The sequence below is a fragment of the Rhipicephalus sanguineus genome, chromosome 3 (genome assembly GCF_013339695.2).
Source record: "Rhipicephalus sanguineus isolate Rsan-2018 chromosome 3, BIME_Rsan_1.4, whole genome shotgun sequence".
NCBI lineage: Eukaryota > Metazoa > Arthropoda > Arachnida > Ixodida > Ixodidae > Rhipicephalus > Rhipicephalus sanguineus.
This window is the reverse complement of record NC_051178.1, coordinates 135,012,461-135,034,061: the sequence shown is the minus strand read 5'-3', so window position 1 is coordinate 135,034,061 and position 21,601 is coordinate 135,012,461. Positions and strand designations below refer to the sequence as shown.

The 21,601-nt window shown below is 51.0% G+C and overlaps 1 pseudogene; it reads left to right on the top strand.

Annotated features, from left to right (window-relative positions):
• The first annotated feature begins 6,736 nt into the window (after nt 1-6,736).
• Nucleotides 6,737-14,467, top strand: LOC125757877 (uncharacterized; annotated as a pseudogene).
• Nucleotides 14,468-21,601: the final 7,134 nt, after the last annotated feature.

Below are 21,601 nucleotides of genomic sequence, written 5' to 3'. Positions count from 1 at the left end.
AACCACGCGACGCATATCCTGTGTGCTATCCTCGCGTGCGCGCGCGCGCGCGCGCGTGTGTGTGTGTGTGTGTGTGTGTGTGTGTGTCGCGCTGTCCAAAATCTGCTATTTAACAAACCCGTAGTGTTCCTTGCGCACATACACAGTGCTCAGCGATTAATGTTACGACCGGACCGCTGGCTGAATGACGCTTTTTACGCCGTCCGTAAGCTCTAGGTGATCGCTTAGCAGGGGTGTAGCCAATGGAAGGTGGGGGGGGGGGGGGGGGAGTGTTCAAACCCCCCTCCCCCGAAAATATTCAATTTTGCTTGCGAATATATACACGCACACATACAAACGCATGCACGAACGTACATGAAGTATGGTTGAACCCCCCTCGAAAAAACATTTCTGGCTACTCCCCCGTCGCTTAGGGAGGAAAAGGGTGGGGGGAGGCTATCATATTGCGCTCGCAGTGCGCCACGAGACTCTCGCTCTCATCGTATGCTGCAAAGTGTCAGTAGGGTGCCTCCAGCGACCACAGGGTGAACCAAAGGTGACTGTGACCGCTCGATGGATCGATGGATGCTGTGAGGGTCCCCTTTATAACGGGGCAGTGACATGTGCGCCACCAGGCTCGACAAAAAAAAAAAAAAATTCACCGCCATATCCACGAAGTGAATGATGTTAGAGGAGCTTGCTCGGAGATGATCGGGTAACCCGCGAATCCTCCGTGCACATTCCTCTACCATCATATATAGACGTGACAGCGTTGTTATACATACATTACATCCACAATGTTTTTTTTTTAATTTACGGTTGGATGCACTATATACATTTTGATGAAGTATATATAGATTTCGATGAACTATAAACATTATTATACACAAGAGATGTTGTTTTACCAAGTTCAAGAAGGGCGTCCCTCGATGAGTTCGGGGACTGGTTTTCCTTTAAAGATGATTGCTTTATGATGGTTGAATTGAACTATATGCATTACATATACACAAGAGTTGTTCTTTTGCAAAGTACAAGAAGGGCGTCCCTCGATGAGCTTGGGGACTCGTTTCCCTTTAAAGATGATTGCTTTATGATCAGTAAAGTACGTTGCCAAGGGGTCATCGATGATGGGACGCAGTGGAAAGTTCGAGAAGGCAACATCGATACAAGTGCCCCTGATGGTAGTGGGACGTTTGCAGTCGTACGATACGCATCGGAGAGCGTAACGTGACATGTATTGGCTGGTTATTGGCAACGCGAGATCTTCCCGAGCTGCTGCTGCGTTGCGAGCCCGTCGCGCTGCTGCCGTTCATGCTGCGGAGCGGCAACGAAGAGAGTTCACTTAGTGAGCTCCCGGCGAAGAGAAAGGAAGCCAGCGAAACGAGCGGTGCGGCGCGAGCAGTCACCTAACTAGCGCTTGCGCCGAGCGTGGTGTGTGCCGCCTTGAGCGGCGGCGCCTTCTAGTGAGCATTCTTGAAATCACCGGATAGAGCGCAGCTGCGCCGAGCGTGGAGTGTGCCTCCGTGCCGACGGTCACAGAGGTGAGGACAAGGCGCGAGCATAAGAAGCTTGGCGAGCAAGCTCCTAAAAAACACTTATTTTTAACGTTGGCCTGATGTCTTGCCTACTTCGCTTAAGTCGATCTCGCCATAGACAAAGACATAAATTCACAGCGCAGCATTGTGCCCCTTACGGCAGAATGACCTTAGTTTTCCCACAATTCATTTTTATCCTTTCTCTCTACTTTTCTGCCACGAATACTCTAACCGTCTCTTACCTATTTCTATCGCGGACGTGTTCAGGTTTCCATTGTTGTCCCTAAAACCCGAGGCTCCATGTGGGCTCGTGGCCAAACATACACCTGAATGGATGTCTCCACATTAGTCAGAACATGCTACGCCATTTTCTTAGCCTCCCCACAGCATGTATTGTACATTGGCAAAAGTGCTTTTCAATGTTGACTGCCTCGTCGAAGTGATTATTATGGAAAAATGAAAGGAAGAGAAAAGTGCAGGGCTGTAACTGTCTCTCAAGACTGCCTCTTCTACATACGGCTATGTAGTTTTGTACAGGGTTTTATACGGGTCGTTGCGTGCACCTCATATCCTATAACGTTTCCGTGGAGCTCGTTTCGATCGACTCTCTCTTTCTCTCTTTGGCTCACACCGTCCAATAGGGAAGTCCAAGGCCGGCCCAGTTCCGGCGAGTTCGATCGTCGATCTGGCACGTCCACTGGCGACGAGACCTTCCCGTAAGCTGACAGCGCGCTGTCATGGCCGTCGCAGTATAGGTCGCATATTGGAGCGTAGATACGCGTTATGTCCCCTGCATGCGCGGCTGAAAGAATACAGAATTCGACAGAAGTTTGACGCCATTCTGCGAGGCATAACATTTGTAACCCACCGTGATGGTTCTACAGCTTCAATTGCTGAAAAGAAGGTCGCTGGCTCGATTACAGGCCGCGGTGTCAGCATGTTTGATCACGACGGAATGAGCGTAACGTTCCTGTTATTTTAGGTGCGTGTTAAATAAATGGCCGGGTGTTCAGAATTGATCTGGAACTCTCCGCTACGTGCGGCGTCCTTTCTCCACAACGCACTTTGAGACTCCTACAGTTTTCAACTTCATCTTCTTTTATTATACAACCTTCTTTTGGCCTACAGCCGCCGGTATACAATTGAACAAGTGTAGCGAAAGAGAGCGGTATAGATCTCTTATCCGGTGACGCGTAGACAAGCACGGATTCTCTGTTTTCCCGACAAAAGAGCGCTACACTGTAGATAATTCCTTCGTGGTTTGATGTCAAGATAGCGTGTGTGGCGTTTGCGCTAAGCCGAATTACCCAAGGACCAGTGCGGCAGTCCTGACCAATCGCATGCGTAAGCTTCAAACACCGAGATGCTCTCTTGCAGCCAAGCTGCAGCGGCAGTGCTCCCAGCTCTCTTTCGTCAATTTTACGTGCGTCACTTCCACCACAAACCATGCTGTTGGACTTCTTTGACCACTTGCTTGTTCACATACAAAGCAAACGAAAGAAATAATCGCATGACGGCGCCGTTCGCCGCCCCTTTTCTTCGTGCCTGGCGCCGTCTGCTCTGGCGTGCGCACCTCGTCGACACCCCCACTGATATCTCGACTCTCTACGTAACGTAGATCGCATGGTCTGGGACGCGAATAGGCATGCACCGAACGCACTCTGTACACAAGCACACAAGCAGCTACGGTTTCCGAGAGAGGTCCTCTCGCATTCCCCCGCCGCCAGCGTCGCATATAGTGTGCCGCGGATATTCAATCCGCGCAACCCCAGACGCGATCTCGCGATGATGGGCGTGCGTACGCCCCCGCCACTCGTGTTATCCGTGTTGTGATCTCTCTCTCTCTCTCTCTCTCTCTCTCTCTCCTCTGAGGGCTCGGTTTCCAACTGTCTTTTTCCTTGCCTCAGAGTCTACGCAGCGAGCGCGTGTACCTTGCCCGGTGGCGGAGTCGTGTTTCGTGCGCCGTTTTTTACGTGTCGGCGACGCGCATGCAGGCGCCCAAGTTCAGCCTTTCCGACCAACACGTGCGTTTCCACGACGGCCGCTGCAGGAACGGCTGTGATGGCGCCGTCGACTCTGGCCTTCCGCTAGTGCAGTGTGCGCGCGTATGAAGCTACAGAGCCGGCGATAAGCGTTGCGCATCTTTCTTTATCTTTGCGAGAACACGGTGGTGATTTCCTGTGGCGCCCGAGAAAGCCTTGGCAGTAAGAGCGAGTATAAGGTTTCCCTTCGAGTTGTATACGTTAGCTGCGATGCACATAGTAGGGGGCCGGAAATCCATATGAGCGCCTCAGAGTGAACGTGTAATTAATTATAAACCTTAGAGAGGGTGCCAAATTGTTTATCCTTGCCGGAGTGTTGTATTCTGAATTATTTACCCTGAGCGTGTTGGTCTTTAGTGGAAAATATAATGGAAAATATTATAGTCAAATTTATTTGTCGCCATTTTGAGACCGCCGAGTTGGCGCTGTCGTGCATTTTTCTGTTCTTGCACGCAATAAAGTGAATGTGCGTAACCAAACACGGACACAAGAAAGAAGTCAGGACACCACAAACGCCGGCGTTTGTTGTGTCCTGACTTCTTGTGTCCGTGTTTGCACGCCCTGTCTTTTTAGAATGAATACTTACCAACTAGCTCAGCTCTCTGTTATTCTAAGTTCCCCTCATCCATGCATCGTTCTTCGTGGAGAATGTTCGCGTGATAACGTTGCCGCATAAAAATATACTGGCAGGTGTGTTAGCTCGGCGTAATTAGGTGTCTTAAAACAGCGCCTACTTATGTCCAGCATTCTGGACATTGCCGCTTCGGCGATCTGGTGAACTTCACTGCAATGCACTAGCATAAGTCGACGGATATCTTTTAACAGGAAAAAGTCTTTCAAAAGATCGGCTGAGCTTCAGCAACTCTCACTTGGCAGCGTCGAGCTGTGTACTTCTTTTAACATTCCCGCTCTCAGTACTTAGTCGATCAGGTGCTTTGCGGTGAAGTTTTTGGGTGCTTTGCGGTGAAGTTTCTGGTGCACTGCGGTAAAGTTTCTAGTGCTTTGCGGTGAAGTTCAACCGATGGCCGAAGTGGCAAGGTCGGGCGTTTTTTTTTTTTTTTTGGTAGTATTGGTAGTTTTGGTAGTACGGACAAAAGGCGACGAGCCGAATTGTTTTTCGTTTTTAGATGGCGTTTGCTATTGGCCTCTTGCCTTCGGTTCGCATATTTCCGGCATCGTAATTGGATGACACGTAACAGTAAGAATGTTTATGTGAATATGGGCCTACAGAAAAGAAGACAAAAAAAAACGCGCTGCCACGCCTGGCGGAGTTCCGGTACGCATCTTCCATGTAGTTAGGTTAGTACGTCTAATGTAATACACTTCCGCTCTGCTAGAGCAACTGCGGTTTTAGAATTGTTGCTTTCGCGTGGTGCTAGTTAATTATCGCGCCCAGCCGCCGACACCCCCGGTCAAACTCGTTATTTTTTTCTCTTTCACGCGGCAGTGCAGCTTGCTTTGCTCGCCATTCCCGCGGGAGACCACTTGTTCGCGGGTGACAGTGATGGGTCTCTCCACTGGTGAAAGCGATGCGGCAGAAGCGAACCAGCTGCCGTTTGCTGAAGCCGATATGTGACGGCTCACGAAACGCAGCTCTCACCACGTCGTCGGTCGTTTTTTATTTATTTTTTGTCTCTCTAACGACCCCTCCACAACGCTTCGACAGCCGGTTTCCAAGTTGTTAGTGCGTTAGCCGCTAGCAAACGAATTCGCTGTGTTTTTACTTGCGCGTACGCGTGTTTGTTTGTTAGGGCTTGTTTCCTCTCTTTCTGTCTTCTTCGTAGTCCATATCTCTCTCCATCCTCGTAGTACCTACAGAGCCGCCCTGACGCTGACTACTACGTTCCACTCTTGCTCGCGACAAGCAGTGGTTCCCACTTCCCAGCAGGCAGTTCCTCGTCCCAAACCTCCTGGTTTCTTCCGCAGTCTTGCGCGCCTCACGGTGCAGTTGGCTCAAAGGGGGGCTCGAAAACGCTGCTGGTGAGGTAGGAGGAGGGCGGCGACGGGGGTAGAAGTCTCGCGGGACACAAACCAGAGCACTCAACCGGCTCAAACAGGGCAGCGAGGAAGTGTTATATGGGCGCCGTTAGTGCACGATGCCCCTCTTGCAAAGCCCCTCGACCGTTGCCCGCGGATGACGAGACGGGGGCCAGCGGCGGCGCACTCTTTTGCGCGGAGGACCGCGGCCGTGGCCTTTTTCTGGTGAGGCCCCGCGCTGCTCTTGCACACACGCACGCCTGCCGGCAGATTTACGACGACGAACAGCGCCTGCTTGTCGGTCCTCTGCAACCGCCGCCCCCCATCGCCTTCGTGCTGCATTTCCGTGGGTTTTTGTTTCCATTTTTTTTTTTGTGCACGAGCTCTGAGAACATTCTTCGGCGTTGCTGTCCTCCTTGGCTAGCCTTCCGATGAACCGTAGGCCACCGCTACTTGGTTGCCTTCCCCGTTCGCTGAGGCAATATATTGGCAAACAATATTGGCAACTATAGACCAGTTTCTATTCTTCCTATATTATCGAAGGGCCTCGAAAAAATTATCAACGTCCGTATTGATAATTTTTCGCAGAAACATAACTTGCTAACTGAATGTCAGCACGGTTTTCGAAAAAAACGGTCTACGGAAAGTGCATTAAATATGCAAAAGGATCTCATTCTTCAGAACATTGAAAAAAAGCTTCTAACGTTAGGGTTATACTTAGACTTTAGCAAAGCTTTTGATAGAGTCAACCACCAACTGTTGCTTACGAAACTAGAAAGATACGGTTTCCGAGGAATAACACTTGAACTTATTCGCTCTTATTTAAAAAGTCGACATCAGTTTGTTGAAATTAACGACAACAGGTCACAAACAAAACCTATAACAGCGGGTGTGCCTCAAGGTAGCATCCTTGGCCCGATATTTTTTCTTTATTACATTAATGATATTGTAGAAATTAGTGATATGTGTAAGTTTGTCGCATATGCAGATGACTGCTCCATTTTCTTTACAGGAAAAGACTTAGAAGAAATAACGCCTATAGCTAGCACTGTCTGTAACAAAATTCAACGCTGGTCAAAGGCAAACTGCTTGATTCTCAATGAAGCCAAAACAAAATGTGTCATTTTCCGTGCCCAAGGAAGTTCTACTACATTCCCAGATAACATTGCTCTAGGTCCGTATACGATTACCATTACGTCCTCTATGAAAACACTCGGAGTTATATTCACAGCGCACATGTCCTGGAATGATCATGTTGGCAATGTTGTGCAAAAGTGCGAAAAGTTGTTGGTCTTTTAAATCGCTATCGAAATACATTACCATATAAAATTAAGCGCCTCATTTATCATGCTCTCTTCCACTCACACCTCACTTACTGCTCACTCATATGGGGTAACACCACCGCACAAAATATTCGGATGCTGGAAACACTTCAAAAGAAAGCAGTTCGAGCCATTGCAAATGTTTCTTTCTCCGAACATACGGAAGAGCTTTTCCGGCAAATTAAAATAATAAAAGCTGGTGACATTTGGAAACTGAAAACTCTGCAATGCTACAAGAGTGCTATGCTAGGAAAAATAGATTCATTTCTAACCCTCGCAGATCTACAAGAAAATAAAAGTGCATATTCATATCGCCGTCAGGCCCCATGGCAAATCCCTTTTTCGCGTACTAATTATGGACAACAGCGCCTTTGCCATACACTGCCTTCCCTGCTTAATCATTTCAACAAACAAAGTGTTGATGTGTTACCGCTAAACAAAAATAAAATGTTGGACTTGTTCCTGTAGTGGCTCAATGACAGCATGTGTTTGGAAGGAAAAAATCACAGCGGTTGTTTTTTTTTCTTTTTTTGACATGCTGCTGCTATCATACTTCTCTTTCTATGTTATAAAAAAGTGATTCTCGGTTGTACTTTGTAGTTGCTGTATACTTGTTTTCATTTATACACTTCCTTTCATCCCAATGTTCATGTTATATTCAGTTGAAATGTTATTATTTCTTTAATGCTTTATACTTTGTAACATGCTTTCTTCCATTGCTTTGAAACCAACATCACCACTGTCTGCCTGGGGGACCGGAGCTTTGTCAAGCCGAAGAACTTTCGGCTTTTTCTCCGGTTTCTCCCTTTTTCACCTTATGTATGAAATGGTGAAAATAAAAGATTTTGATTGATTGATTGATTGAAACGTGTCTGCTTTCAGTTCGGGCCTGCGGTCCAAGCTTCTGGCGGACACGTTATCGCTCGCAAGGCGCTTTTGCGTGCGAGAAACGCTGGGAAACTTTGTCTATTCCTTTGCGAAGTAGCCTCGACGCGCCGCTCGAGGTGAAACGAATGGTTATGGTTTGCGAGCCCTCTAAACTAAGGAGCTTACGCTCCTTAGTTTCTAGGGCTCGAAACTTCGCTGGGTTTCGTAAGCTTATGATAATTCATTAGTTGGAACATTGATCCGCGGTTTCTGCCGCCTTTAAGTAAAATTGTTCTTAGCTGAAGAAAAGTAGAATACAGAGAAAAACAGGGAAGTTAACAAGACACAAACATCCAGTATCTATACTGAGTTCATCGGGTATCAAGAAGCATAATAATTCTTTCACGGTCTTCTGATAAGCTATCGAGTCACGTTTATGTTGAAGGATTACATCTTCCGACAGGGGTCGGTCGTCGAACTTGCTGAGCACAGTAAGGAAGAGTGTCTCTTTACATACCACTGTAGCTACTTACTGCCTCAGAATTTAGCCCTAAACATCGTTGTGCGACATTGTATTATTATTTTTTTCATACGCATAGTTTCGTTTTCTCTTCTTTCTGTGTGTGTGTGTGTGTGTGTGTGTGTGTGTGTGTGTGTGTGTGTGTGTGTGTGTGTGTGTGTGTGTGTGTGTGTGTGTGTGTGTGTGTGTGTGTGTGTTTTGCTCCCATATAATCACCATCTGGCACAGAACCAGCGGTGCACTTGAACATCGGAGCTGTATTACCCGACTGGCCGTTACACGTGATCAAAATTAAAAAAAAAAAGCGCGATTTCTGGCCAGGTTGCTACATAAAGCGCTTGCTTTCTGAGTGTCATTGTATTCGGCTTTTATATTTCGCGCTATTTTGATCATTTTAATGTGAGATCAAAATCGCCACGCTTTCACTTAACCGAAACAGGCGTATCAGAGGCGCCTGGATTCCGCTACGATTAAAAAATCCAGGCCGAAAAAGGATCGTCTAGGCTTCAGGTTAAGGAAAAGGATAACGCAGATCACGACAGGAAGAGCGGATATAACGAATGTGGGAATGGTTCAAGCGTGATCATTACGCCGATTTACAAGAAGGCAGAGAGCAGTCACGAAGCGCACGTTTGACGTGCCACCTAACTGTGCACAAGGGGTGTGCGACCGCGTGTACGTAGCAGCAGCCGTGCATGCGGTGGGGTGCCCCCGCCGTGTGTGTGAACAGCGGCCCTCCCTTTCGCTGACGATGAGATGTGTCGGAAGCGGGGACGGTCGGCAGCTGCCGGGTGAAAACAACCATTCCTTCTCGTATCCTCGCCAGATGGGCCGTCGACGCGCTCGCCCTCCTGCCCCTACAGCTCCATGAGGGGAGCCAGGGAACCGGGGGTCAGCGTCGCATGCCGGGTCGGTATCCTGTCGGTACAATCGCCGTATAGCTCCCTGCTGCCTCCCTCTGTTCCTTTTACCGCGCCTTCGCATACCTCGCGTGTTTTCTAAATCGTTTTTCGACATTGTACTGTTTCTTTTCGTTGATTTTTCTTTAAAAAGTGCGTTCTCCCTCTTTTGTAGCGGTCTTGTCAAAACGTGTGTGTTTGTGCGTGTGTGTAAGAGAGGGGGGGCTGCAGCGGGATTCACCTTTGCCCGGATCATCCGGAACTAAGGAGAACTGCTAGTTATTCGTGCTTTACATTAATTCTGTGGCGACGGGATGTTGAAGGTCCATGAGATCGGGCCGTCGAACGATATCTCGATACGAACAGCACAACCATCAAGTGTTATACCTCGCCTGACGAATAACTGTTTGTTAATTCCTTGTATTCGGTTACCCTGTAGTAGCACTGCAGATTTCAGGTTTCCGTGAACACCAGTGCCTCCTAGAAATATACGTTGCGTTAAATTCGCAAGAAAGTACTTACATAGCGGCGTATGCCTGCGAATCATTATGACGGGTATACTGTAATTATAGTGCATACAGCTGGACAGCGGGGAATGACCCTTAATAAATAAAATATTAGTGAATTCAGCCCCGATATATTCGCCATCAGCGGTGTCTTGCAATTTTCACAGCGATCTCGGTAACTGCACTATAGCACCTTACAAAGGCACTCAACTGAGCAACGAAAACCTGTTTTTGTTGTCTTCTGCAAGCTTTCGCCGGCTTCAATGGCCCTGTTTTTGGATGTGCGCAAGATATCACGGCTTCGTCTTCGGAATCCTATATCGTTAAGGTCACCTATGCGTTCACAGGCTGCGGAGTTGACAGTGCAACTCTCAGTCAAAGGTTAACTCTCTATCGAACGGTCATCGAACTCTCGAGTGCTGCTCCATGCACGCGCGCGCGTCTGGCCAGGCACGTCACTCCCCAATATCTCTCTCTCTCTCTCTCTCACACACACACACACACACACACACACACACACACACACACACACACACACACACACACACACACACCTCACCCTCATCAGTTATACTGGTGTGTACCCGACTTGTTGGAATTTTTTATCGTTTCTGTAGTTTGGCCAGCGATAGCGAGAAAGCCGGAAATTTGCCCAAGCATGCGGAGGGAGGGAATATATGGACAATCGGTTATATCTTTGGCGCTTGTTTATCCACAGTCGGCGGCAAACGCTGGAGTGTCTTCACGGAAGTATACATGTGTGACAACCAAGTATTGTGCCAGCTCTTGTGTGCGCGCGCTGTCATATATGTTCGGTATACTTGGCGGGAACACCTTTTCATACGCCCATAATAACGCATTGGGAAGCAAAAGTTTCACTTGCACGGAATCTACCTGTATCGTGCCACGATACACGTCGAATGGAAGGGTAGGAAGCGTTCTCCATCTTTTACGACGCTATTTTATTTCTACGTTGTCTAGATTTAACCGAATAGAGGAAGCAGCACAAGACGCAAACTATACCTGCCCCTCTCTTTTATAGGCCTTTTTTTTTTTCACGTACAGTGGAAGTATGCGTCCAGTTACAGTGCATCGAGCGGCCAGCAGTCTGTGCGACCACCTCGTTTAACAGGCTCGGTTTTTTTTTTTTTGTTTCCCTCTAACAGTCGGTTTTCGTTACTGTTTCACTCTCGGTTAACGCGTAAGCATCAGGTGTGGCGACTAACTACGCGGGAGGTCTAACAAGGAACTCGCGGCTGTTCGTGCTCGCACTGCTGCGCAGTGGTAATTTTCGAGTGAGACAGGCACATTTCGGAAGGCATTCGCGCGCGTCGTGCACAGTGTACCACACGCACGACTTAGGTATGAACGTGTTGGAGGGGAATGGCATCTCCTTACGGTTGTTTGCGACCGGGCGAGAACAAAAAGACTGCGGCGAAGCGGCGGCTGGCTGCCGCCGTCAGGGAAGAACAAAAGGTTTTTTGCCGGCGTCGAGTCTGCCGCGACGACCTTGCGAACTTCCTGCACGAGCCACTCGGCACACGCAACTCGATTGGCTCGCTCGAGCAACCGCTTAACCATAGCGGCAACCGGCAACTTGCGCGGCTGCGTGCTCGTGAACGACGGACGAGTGCATTACGCTTCGCGCAACAGCGTTTTGCGCGTATATAACGAACTGCGTGTGATTCGCGCTCGAGAAACTGCTTGCTTCTCCGCCGGTCGTCTTCCGCCATTGTTTTTCGGGACGTTTAGTGCATAATAACGCGGCGCCTGCGCGCGATGTACCGGCCGGTGTCTTACAGTGAGGAGACGTTTCGCATGCGCCTTGCATGCCCTCACGCTCCTTATCTCTCGCGCTCCCTAAAAAAAAAAAAAAAAAAAAAAAAAAGTAGCAGTGGATCCATGGGCGTCCGTAGGGGGGTGCAAGGGGGGGGGCGGCTGCCCCCCCTTGGAATTTCGGATAATAATTTTCTATGCAGTACGTAGCTTCGGGATTGCCAGCCAACTTTGACGTTACACACTACTATTGACTAATCTTGCCGGTGATGTCACGGCAGTGAAAGAAAAGCTACCTGTGTTGGATGCGAGCCCCCCCCCCCCCCCCCCCCCCGCTTATGCACCCCCCTGCAAAAAGTTCTGCGGACGCCCTTGAGTGGATCTCGGTGATTCCTTCGCCTCTGAACTCATCTACTGCGACATCGGCATTCTTCGATATTTATTTACATATTGTCTATCGGTGTGCACTGCATGTATTTGCGAATATGCGTTGTACTCTGTGGTGTACCATTGCCGTAGTCTGGACGTGAAGTTCAAAAACTAGTGTATATATTGGTTGTTGTTTGTGGCTATGTGGAGGAAGAGACGCTTATTTCTGCAGCCCAGTCGGGAGCACGGCGCAGCTTCTATATATTGGTTTCCTCTAATGCATGGGCGTACAGCCAAAAATTTTTTTCGGGGGATGGGGTTCAACCACCCTTTATGTATGCTCGGGCGTGTGTTTGTATGTGTGACTGTATATATGCACATGAAAAATTGAAAATTTTCGATAGAGGGGCGGTGGGGGTAATCCGGCTACGCCAGTGCTCTTCTGTATAGTAACCGATCTCTTTCTATCAGGCAACGCAGCAGGAGCTTGGAAGAAATATATAACTTTTGTCCGTTTCCGTGGAATGCTTTCAAAGTTTGTCACTCTGCATCTGTGACCTGTCACCTTGCCGCTCTTCGGCAAGGTGACAGATGGAGACACGATTACTTTTTAACATCTTTTATTATGCTATACAACCATCGTAAAACACGCGGTTCTGCCGTAGTCGTGCAGCGTCGGTCGAAGAGCTCTAAAAGAGTGACAGACTGATGGTGTTACTCTTTAATGTCCCCGCTCTAACCAGGAGCCGACCGGTGGTCGCTCGAATCCTGGTCTACCTGCGGCGCAGTCTCGCGGTTGCCCTGCCTGTTGTGTGCCGCTGCTTAGCACCGCGAACCGCTCCACTGGCACGTGACGCGTAGGCAACGGCGCTGCGTCGTCGTTCGTGTACGGTCCTCGACTCCGTACTGAGGGCCACCGGCGGTGCGCGCTGCAGCGTGGCGTGCCTTGTTTGTTGTCCCCTTGGTGTCCTCTCCCCGATTACGCCCTCCCCTCTTCGAGCCACAAATGTCAACAGCCAACACACAACGCTGAGAGAGGAGGCGGAAGTGAGGGTTTTGGTGAGGGTGGGACTGCTGGCCGGCAGTGAAAGCCTGCCAGGAATCCACTGTCGGTGTCGCTTCCTTTTTTCCCCTTTTTGTTCGGTTTTCCGCTGGGACCTTGGGTACCGCCGAGGCGCTTCGTCTCTGACCAAACGACAGTGAAAGCAGTTCCGTGCACTGTAACTTCAGGTTCCATCAATATAACTTCGAGTCCATAGTGGTTCCATGAAAATACCTCGGATCACAGGGTGTCGCTGCAGCCAACGTTTCGGCAAGCGGACTTGTCTTCTTCAAGGCTGCAGCAGTGGTTATCAAACAGATAGTTATCAAATGGACGACAGTTTAATCATGCAATCGAGTCAACCAGCTCGGTTTGCTCCTAAAGTACAGTGCAGCTATACCGCTACAAATAAATTGCATGGCGAGGCTGGGACGATACATGTGCGACAAACCGTCCGCAGTATACCTCAGAAGCGACTGACACACACTGTGAAAGGTGCATAATTTTCCATTTGTGATTGATTGTTTTTCTTTGAGTAACATTCCACAGGGAACACAAAAGACTCGTTTTTGTATTCAGTTCAATATGTTGATAGCGGTGGCCATATACTGTCTGGGTGAACTCTCGCGCAGATGCTACGCTGCTGCCGTGTGCTTCACTTCCCAAGCTCTCTCTCTCTCCTCTCTCTCCTCTCTCTCTCTCTCTCTATATATATATATATATATATATATATATATATATATATATATATATATATATATATATATATATATTATATATATATATATATATATATATATATATATATATATATATATTGTTAAGCTGTTTATTGGACAGCACTCGGCGACAATGAGCTATGGCGACAGTCAAGGCAAAGGCCGGGCTCCGAGCGCGAGCGGCCTTTAGAAGAGGACGACCACTAGGAGCCGCTGGAGAGCGCAACCGTTAAACAGTACCAATTGCTTCGCCACAATTATGAGTGGGTCATAGTAGGCTTTGAGGCGCTCCACGTTGACTATGTCGCGCCCTCGACGGCGCATGTCCGAAGCTGGTTCGATGGGTTCGATCAGGTAGTTGACCGGGGATGTTCGCTCGACGACCCGGTAGGGGCCTTCGTATTTCGGCAGTAGTTTTGACGAGAGACCAGTTGCAGTGGTAGGGACCGAGAGCCATACGAGCGCTCCGGGGAGGAACGTGGACTCAGAAGTGGTGGTGCCACCGCGAAGGCTCTTCTGCCGCTCTTGTTCGTGCGTTGTAAACGACTTTGCAAGCTCGCGACACTCCTCAGCAAGCCTGGCTGTGTCAGAAATAGGCGCACACTCGGAGGGAACGGGCCGCCCTGCTGCGACTACGGACCGGCTGTATCTGGACCGCATCCCGCCGCTACGCCAAGGGTCGCTGCACCTCCCCGGCCTGCAACCGTTGCGGGGACCCTGAGACCCTCGAGCACCTGCTCTGTGCCTGCCCTGGTTTGGCACAGGAACGCTCGAGGGTCACCACGGCCTACAGGAGACAGGGCCTACCTGCCTCCACACTGGAGCATTTGCTCTACCCGTCCCGCCCTCATCTACCAGCGCTCCGGAGCCTGGCGGAGTTCCTGGAGGAGACGGGTATAGCGGCCTACCGCTGAGCGTGGGTCCTTCCACCCCTGCCCTTGCTGCCGGTTTGATGACTGCCACTACGTCCGAGCCACAACGACATTCTTAACACTCCTATCCACTTTTCTCCCATCTCCCCCTACCCCAAGACGCTGCGCCGTGCTCCCTATAGGGCTGCAGAAATTAGGCGTCTCATTCTTCCTCTAATCACACAATCAATCAATCAATCACTCAGATGGATCCGGCTTGTAGGGTAGTATCGTGTCAATGGTGTGCGACGGGTGCCTTCCGTACAACAGGAAAAAGGGTGAAAAACCAGTAGTGCTTTGAGGGGCGGTATTATAGGCGTAGGTGACGAAGGGCAGAATGGCATCCCAATTTGTGTGATCGGCGGCGACGTACATTGAGAGCATGTCGCCGAGCGTGCGGTTAAAGCGTTCGGTTAGGCCATTCGTCTGCGGGTGGTAAGCAGTAGTTTTGCGGTGAACAGCATGGCACTCTTTGAGAATGGCTTCGACGACCTGCGACAAGAAGACACGGCCTCGATCGCTGAGAAGCTCCTGGGGTGGACCGTGACGCAGCATGAATCGGTGTAGCAGGAAGGAGGCAACATCGCGCGCTGTAGCCGCTGGGAGGGCTGCGGTTTCGGCGTATCGCGTTAGATGGTCGACGGCGACGATGGCCCAACGGTTACCAGCCGACGTCAGAGGAAGTGGTCCATATAAATCGATGCCCACGCGCCCAAACGGACGGTTAGGGCAAGGTAATGGTTGTAGACCGACTGGTGACACGTGCGTTGAAGGTTTTCTGCGTTGGCAATCGAGGCAGGAGCGGACGAATTTCTGCACGTAGCGGTACATCCCTCGCCAGAAGTAGTTCGTGTCGAATGCTGGTAAGTTTTGGATACTCCAGAGTGCGCGCATTGCGGATCAAGTGGAAGGACTCGCATATTTCAGCACGCAGACTTCGGGTATCACAAGTAGCCACTGGCGGCCGTCGGCGTTGTAATTGCGTCGGTGCAGTAGGTCGTCACGAATGGCGAAATGGTGGGCTTGACGACGCAACGTGCGAGTGGTTGGTGTTGCCGACGGATCAGTGAGCAAGTCTATCAGCGAGGCGATCCACTTATCCTTGCGCTGCTCGTAGCGATGGTGTGAACATCGATAGAAGAAACAGCAATACTGTGAGATACTGAACAGGAGGCATTGTCGTCAGGCAAGGGGGAGCGCGAGAGGCGTCGGCGTCAGCATGCTGGCGTCCGTTGCGGTACAGCACGCGGATGTCGTAGTCTTGCAGGCGAAGTGCCCAGCGGGCGAGACGGCCCGAGGGATCCTTCAATGACGACAGCCAGCATAGTGCATGATGATCGGTGACGACATCAAATGGGCGACCATACAAATAAGGTCGGAATTTTGTAAGAGCCCAGATGATCGCCAGGCACTCTTTTTCCGTGACGGTGTATTGGTCTCGGCTCTAGTAAGCGTACGACTTGCGTATGCTACGACATATTCGGGGACCCTGGTTTGCGCTGCGCAAGAACAGCGCCGAGGTCTACACCACTGGCGTCCGTGTGTACCTCCGTGGGGGTCGTAGGGGTCGTAGGAGACGTCAACAAACGACGGAGCTTTGCGAACGCGTCGTCGCATTCGGACGACCACGAATGTAGGGGCCCGTTACTCCCAAGAGCTTCGTCAGCGGCGATATGATGGTGGCAAAGTTGCGTATGAAACGTCGAAAATATGAGCACAGTCCGACGAAACTGCGCAGTTCCTTGACGGACGTGGGTTTGGGAAATTCGGCCACGGCCCGAAGCTTGGCCGGATCGGGAAGGATTCCGTCCTTGGACACGACGTAGCCTAGGATTGTCAGCTGCCGTGCTGCAAATCGGCACTTCTTCAGATTCAGTTGGAGGCCGGCGTTGCTCAAACGCGTCAGAACATGCCGCAGACGTTGAAGATGCGTGGAGAAGTCCGGAGCAAAAACGACGACGTCGTCCAGGTAACACAAGCACGTGTGCCATTTCAAGTTGCGCAGAACGGTGTCCATCATGCGCTCGAAGGTCGCGGGCGCATTGCACAGACCAAACGGCATGACGTTGAACTCGTACAAGCCGTCGGGCGTGACAAAGGCAGTCTTCGGTCGAGCATCATCAGCCATGGTACTTGCCAGTACCCCGAGCAAATCGAGAGATGAAAAGTATTCTGCTCCTTGGAGGCTGTCAATCGCGTCGTCGATGCGCGGCAGCGGATAGACATCCTTCCGAGTGATCTTGTTGAGCCTTCGATAGTCCACACAGAACCGCACAGAACCGTCCTTCTTGGCAACGAGAACAACAGGAGACGCCCATGGGCTGTCCGAGGGTCGAATAACGTCGCGTCGAAGCATATCGTCGACTTGCTCATTAATTACCCGTCGTTCTGTGGGAGACACGCGATATGGACGTTGCCGCAGTGGCGGTTGGGCGCCGGTGTCGATGCGATGCGTAACAGCGGACGTGCGGCCGAGAGAAGTTTGCCCGACATCGAAAGAAGAACGAAATTCTTCCAACAGCACAGAAGCTGGGAACGCTGGACCGACGTAAGGTTGTCAGCAATGGCGGGACCAAATACATCCGCGGGTGATGAATCAGACGTGGAAACGGCACTGATGGTACGGGAACTGGAGTGCGAGTCATCGGGTGCGTCCAGAACTTGTGCGTCTTCCAGGGGCTCCACTCTGCCGAGACATTCCCCTCGCACCAACGTAACAATGTGCGGGGATGGGTTGGTAACAAAAATAGCGGTGCTACCCTGAGTGACTTTCACGGTCGCGAAAGGTACCAGCAACCCTTTCCTAGTGCGAACGCGGTCAGATGGCGAAAGGAGTGCAATGTGTCGCAGAGACCGGCGCAGTAAACTGGCACGGCCGTCGACGAGCTTTGGGGAAACTTTGGTATCGTCTTTGACGAGGATCTTGGGGCATGCCGATGGACTGTCTGCCGGCGTCAAATGTGAGAACGGTGAGAGTTCGAGGGCGGCTGGTGCGCAGTGAATTATGGCGTCGTGGCGGGAGAGAAAATCCCATCCCAGGATGACGTCGTGGAGCATGCAGCAATTATGATGAACTCGACGTCGTACAGACGTCCTGATGACGACGCGAGAAGTGCATACTGCTGTAGGCCTAATACTCTGGGAGCTGGCGGTACGGAGGGACATCCCAGAAAGTGGCGTCGTCACTTTTCGGAGTAAGCGGCTAAATTTTTGCGTCCATAACGGATACGGCGGCTCCAGTGTCGATAAGGGCAGATGCGCGCACACCGTCCACAAACACGTCTATGACATTCGATGGACTTCGCTGAGGGCTTTTACAGTTCGATAGCGTCGCAGCCCTTGCCTCGTGGACTGCGACGACTAGTTTTCCTGCTCTCGTGCGACAGAACGTGCCGCATTGGTGAGAGTGAGCGACGCCGTGGAGACGGAGAGCGGCGAGTGGATGGAGCTGGGCGTGACGTCGGTGACATAGGCGGGTCGTAGAATGCACGGCTGGACTGGCTGGTGGTGGGTGACGCGACTCGAGGCGGCTGCACGCGATGGCAGTAACGTGCCACGTGACCGGCATAACCGCATGCAAACAGATGGGCCGATTGTCGGGTGTGCGCCATCGGTTCGCCGGGGCAGGTCCCGCCGATGTCGCAGGATGCGATTGACGGGGCGGCTGCTGAAACGACTGCATGGTGGGTTGCAGTCGGGGCCTAGGGATAACGGCAGCATACGAGCCGGCACGCCCGCTTCGAAGGACGGAGGTCTAGCGGCGGCTTCGGCGTAGCTCAATGGAGCAGCCGCAGGGATTGCCTGGTGCGTCCTGGCGACAACTTGAGCGTAACTCTGTGGCGCAAGAGTCGGAGGTTGCTGGTGGTACTCAGGCATCACCTCGGCAATTTCCTGCTCAATTGCTCGTCGGGGGGAGGAAGAAGGGTCGTCGACGACTGTTGAACGTGCGGCGGGTGGGCGAAGGCCAGGAGAGAGAACTGCCGTGCGATTTCCTCGCGCACGAATGCCTTCACTTTTGCCAGCAGCGTGGCCTGGTCAGGTATGGCCGCCAAGCCAGCAAGCTCGTCGTCGCGTGATGGAGAGCGGCGGGTCATCGAACGTTGCCGGCGGAGCTCCTCGTAGCTTTGGCACAGTGTTATGACCTCGGCCACGGTGGAAGGGTTTTTGCGAGCAACTGGTGAAGGCATCGTCGTCAATGCCCTTCATAATGTTCCGGATCTTGTCACTCTCGGACATGGTGCCGTTGGCTTTCTTACACAAGTCCAGGACGTCTTCGATATAACTGGTGAAAGATTCACCGGCCTGCTGAGCTCGTTCGCGTAAGCGCTGTTCTGCTTGCAGCTTACGAACTGCAGGGCGGCCGAAAACGTTGATGACGGCGGTCTTGAAATCCGACCAAGTCGCAAAATCGGACGCGTGGTTGTTGTACCACAAGCTTGCTACTCCCGCGAGGTAGAAGACCACGTTGCTCAACTTGCCTGCTTCGTCCCATTTGTTGGGTACGCTCACGCGCTCGTAAATGGCGAGCCAGTCCTCCACGTCGGTGCCATCGGCGCCAGTGAAGATAGGTGGATCGCGGATGCGTGGGACACCGGGACATGTGGTCGGTGTGGGAGGCGGCGTTTGCTGAGCGGCGTCTTGGGGCATGGTAGAGGCAGAGTACGGGAACGAAGCTCCAGGGGCATCGAATGGGAGCACAGCACTCTCCACCAATTTGTTAAGTGTTTATTGGACAGCACTCGGCGACAATGAGCTATGGCGACAGTCAAGGCAAAGGCACGGGCTCCGAGCGCGAGCGGCCTTTAGAAGAGGACGACCCACTAGGAGCCGCTGGAGAGCGCAACCGTTAAACAGTACCAATTGCTTCGCCACAATATATATATATATATATATATATATTATATATACACGTAGTGTGCAGAGAGGCATGGTTGATTGCGTCCGGTGAGGTGACGGCATGGTTTTCTGGATATTGACCGCTGGATGGAGAAGGAACTGAATACTCAGGAGCATCATGAATAGCATACCTTGTAGATCGAGAGCTAGTGAAAGTAGGTGAAAGGGCCTCCACGGTCGATGTATGCGCTTCAGCCAGGATGTTTTCAGGGAACGTTATCGAAGTCTGTAGTGCAGAGCTCACTTGATATGCAACTTCCCTTTGACACTGCAGTTCCAAAGCTGGTCCTCCCGTGTATTCGGACTTTGGTGCATGGTAAGGAATCCTTGGTGGTCAGAATTAACCCGTAGTCCCCACGCCTCTCCACCCCCACTCTCTTATACGGCGTGTTTTGGTACGTTAAACCCAGAACATTTTATTTATTTATTTTTTTGCTGCTCCCGAAGTGATAAAATATATCGTCAGCTTCTTGATAAAATATATCGTCAGCTTCTTTTCGCTGTCTGGCTCATGTAGCGCAGTCAAAACTGCAAAACTCATAGCGAGACTGATAGCGATGTTTCTCCGCGTATCCGGAGGGTTGGGAGCCGATAGTACAGCAGCTTCCTTACACAGAGTGAGGAGTTTAGAAGAAGTAGTGTACGTTCTGGTAGCCTCTCGCATCTGCTTATTACGTAAACCTTAACTGGAACGTTTCACGAGCCTGCACGACGCAGGTTTTGCAGGTATCGGGCCGTTGCGCAGTGACCACCGTGGTTGTCTGACCCAATGTGCTGCAGCATACCATCGGAGACCACTTGCGGCTCATCCCGCCTGTTGCACGCAACTGTTATTTCGCTTAGTCCCATTGTTCCGTTGCAGCACTCATTTCATTATGGTCGGTGGTTGCCCTCTTGCGTGCATTTCTTTTTCGTCGTAGTCGGTTACCGCGCTCCTGACTCGCTTCACTCACTATCCCGTTCATGCATCGTTTATCAGTTTCCGCCCCTCCCTGAGAACGAACGTTGACTGCAGTGCTCGCGCTCTTATGTCGGTGTTGCTCTGTTGTTTACCGGGCCTGTTCTTGCTGTAGCGTCGTTGTTTAATCTATGTATGTGTATATGAATGAATGAATGATGAATTCAAAACGTTTCATGCACGATGAACGAAACAATTTATAAAGCCTACCGACATAGTTGCAGCCATATTTCATGAAAGTTAGTGATGAGCTTGTTGAACAAGGCGGTGATCGGGTCGCGATGCCGGTATAGTTGGCGTTCAATATCACAGGACAAGCGTCAGCGCTGTGTTTCACCAAAATTTCCATTAGTTTGGTAAGTGTATTCATGCATCTCTTTTCGCCACGTACCATCGTAATGAGGTCGAGCCAGAAGCGCGGTAGAGTATGCTCGAATAAAAAAAAAAACGAAATAACAAACGCTCATAATACGCGGGTTTCCAGGCAGGAAAGTTCTCTGTCACCGTTGTATACAGGTTTTCTCTGAAATGCATGTACTCGTTATCTCGGGTTGATTCTTTGGCGCCGGCCGATGTCGTTCCTTGCCTGCTTCCATCCCTGCTGGGTACTGTGGCCAGTAGTAATGAGACACGCGCGGCCGAGATAAAGCTTTGTGTTGCCGTCCACGCCCATTCGTCTGTGCACGAATGGGCCGGCCTATTGGTTGCATTAATCAGCAGCACTGCCTTACAACCAGCAGCAGCAGCAGCAGCAGCAGCAGCAGCAGCAGCAGCAGCGAACGCATAGCCGCGCCTCACCAGGTGCATTGCGCAACGCACCCTCCTTGCCTCACGTATTACGCCCTGTATTTCATAACGCGCTGCCTGCCTTGTCTGACCGGGGTGTCTCTCCTGCGGCGTTTGCCATCGAGTAGACTGGTGCTCTCACTGCTGCTACAGTATATGCCTGCCGCTCAGTGCGCTTTAACGCTGCCGTTTATTAAGTATGCGTTGTTCCCGAGTAGTATATGTGCTTGGCGAAGGCCCCTGCCTCGTTTGCACAGCAGTCTCTGCGAAGTTCCGTTTAACCACCTTTTCACCCGCACTTTGTTGTCATGCGAAAGGCCGTTCTCGGTCTCGTCCGGTTTGTTTATACGGGCTTTCTCGCGCTGAGTTTGTTGCGTGTATGCTACGTTTACCGCTGGACTAGGTGGTTCTTTATTAGAGCTTAGCAACGTGAAAATTTGGGCGAGTTGGTGGTGTACTTTGCTTTATCATGAAACTACCGAGTCAAGGACGAAACG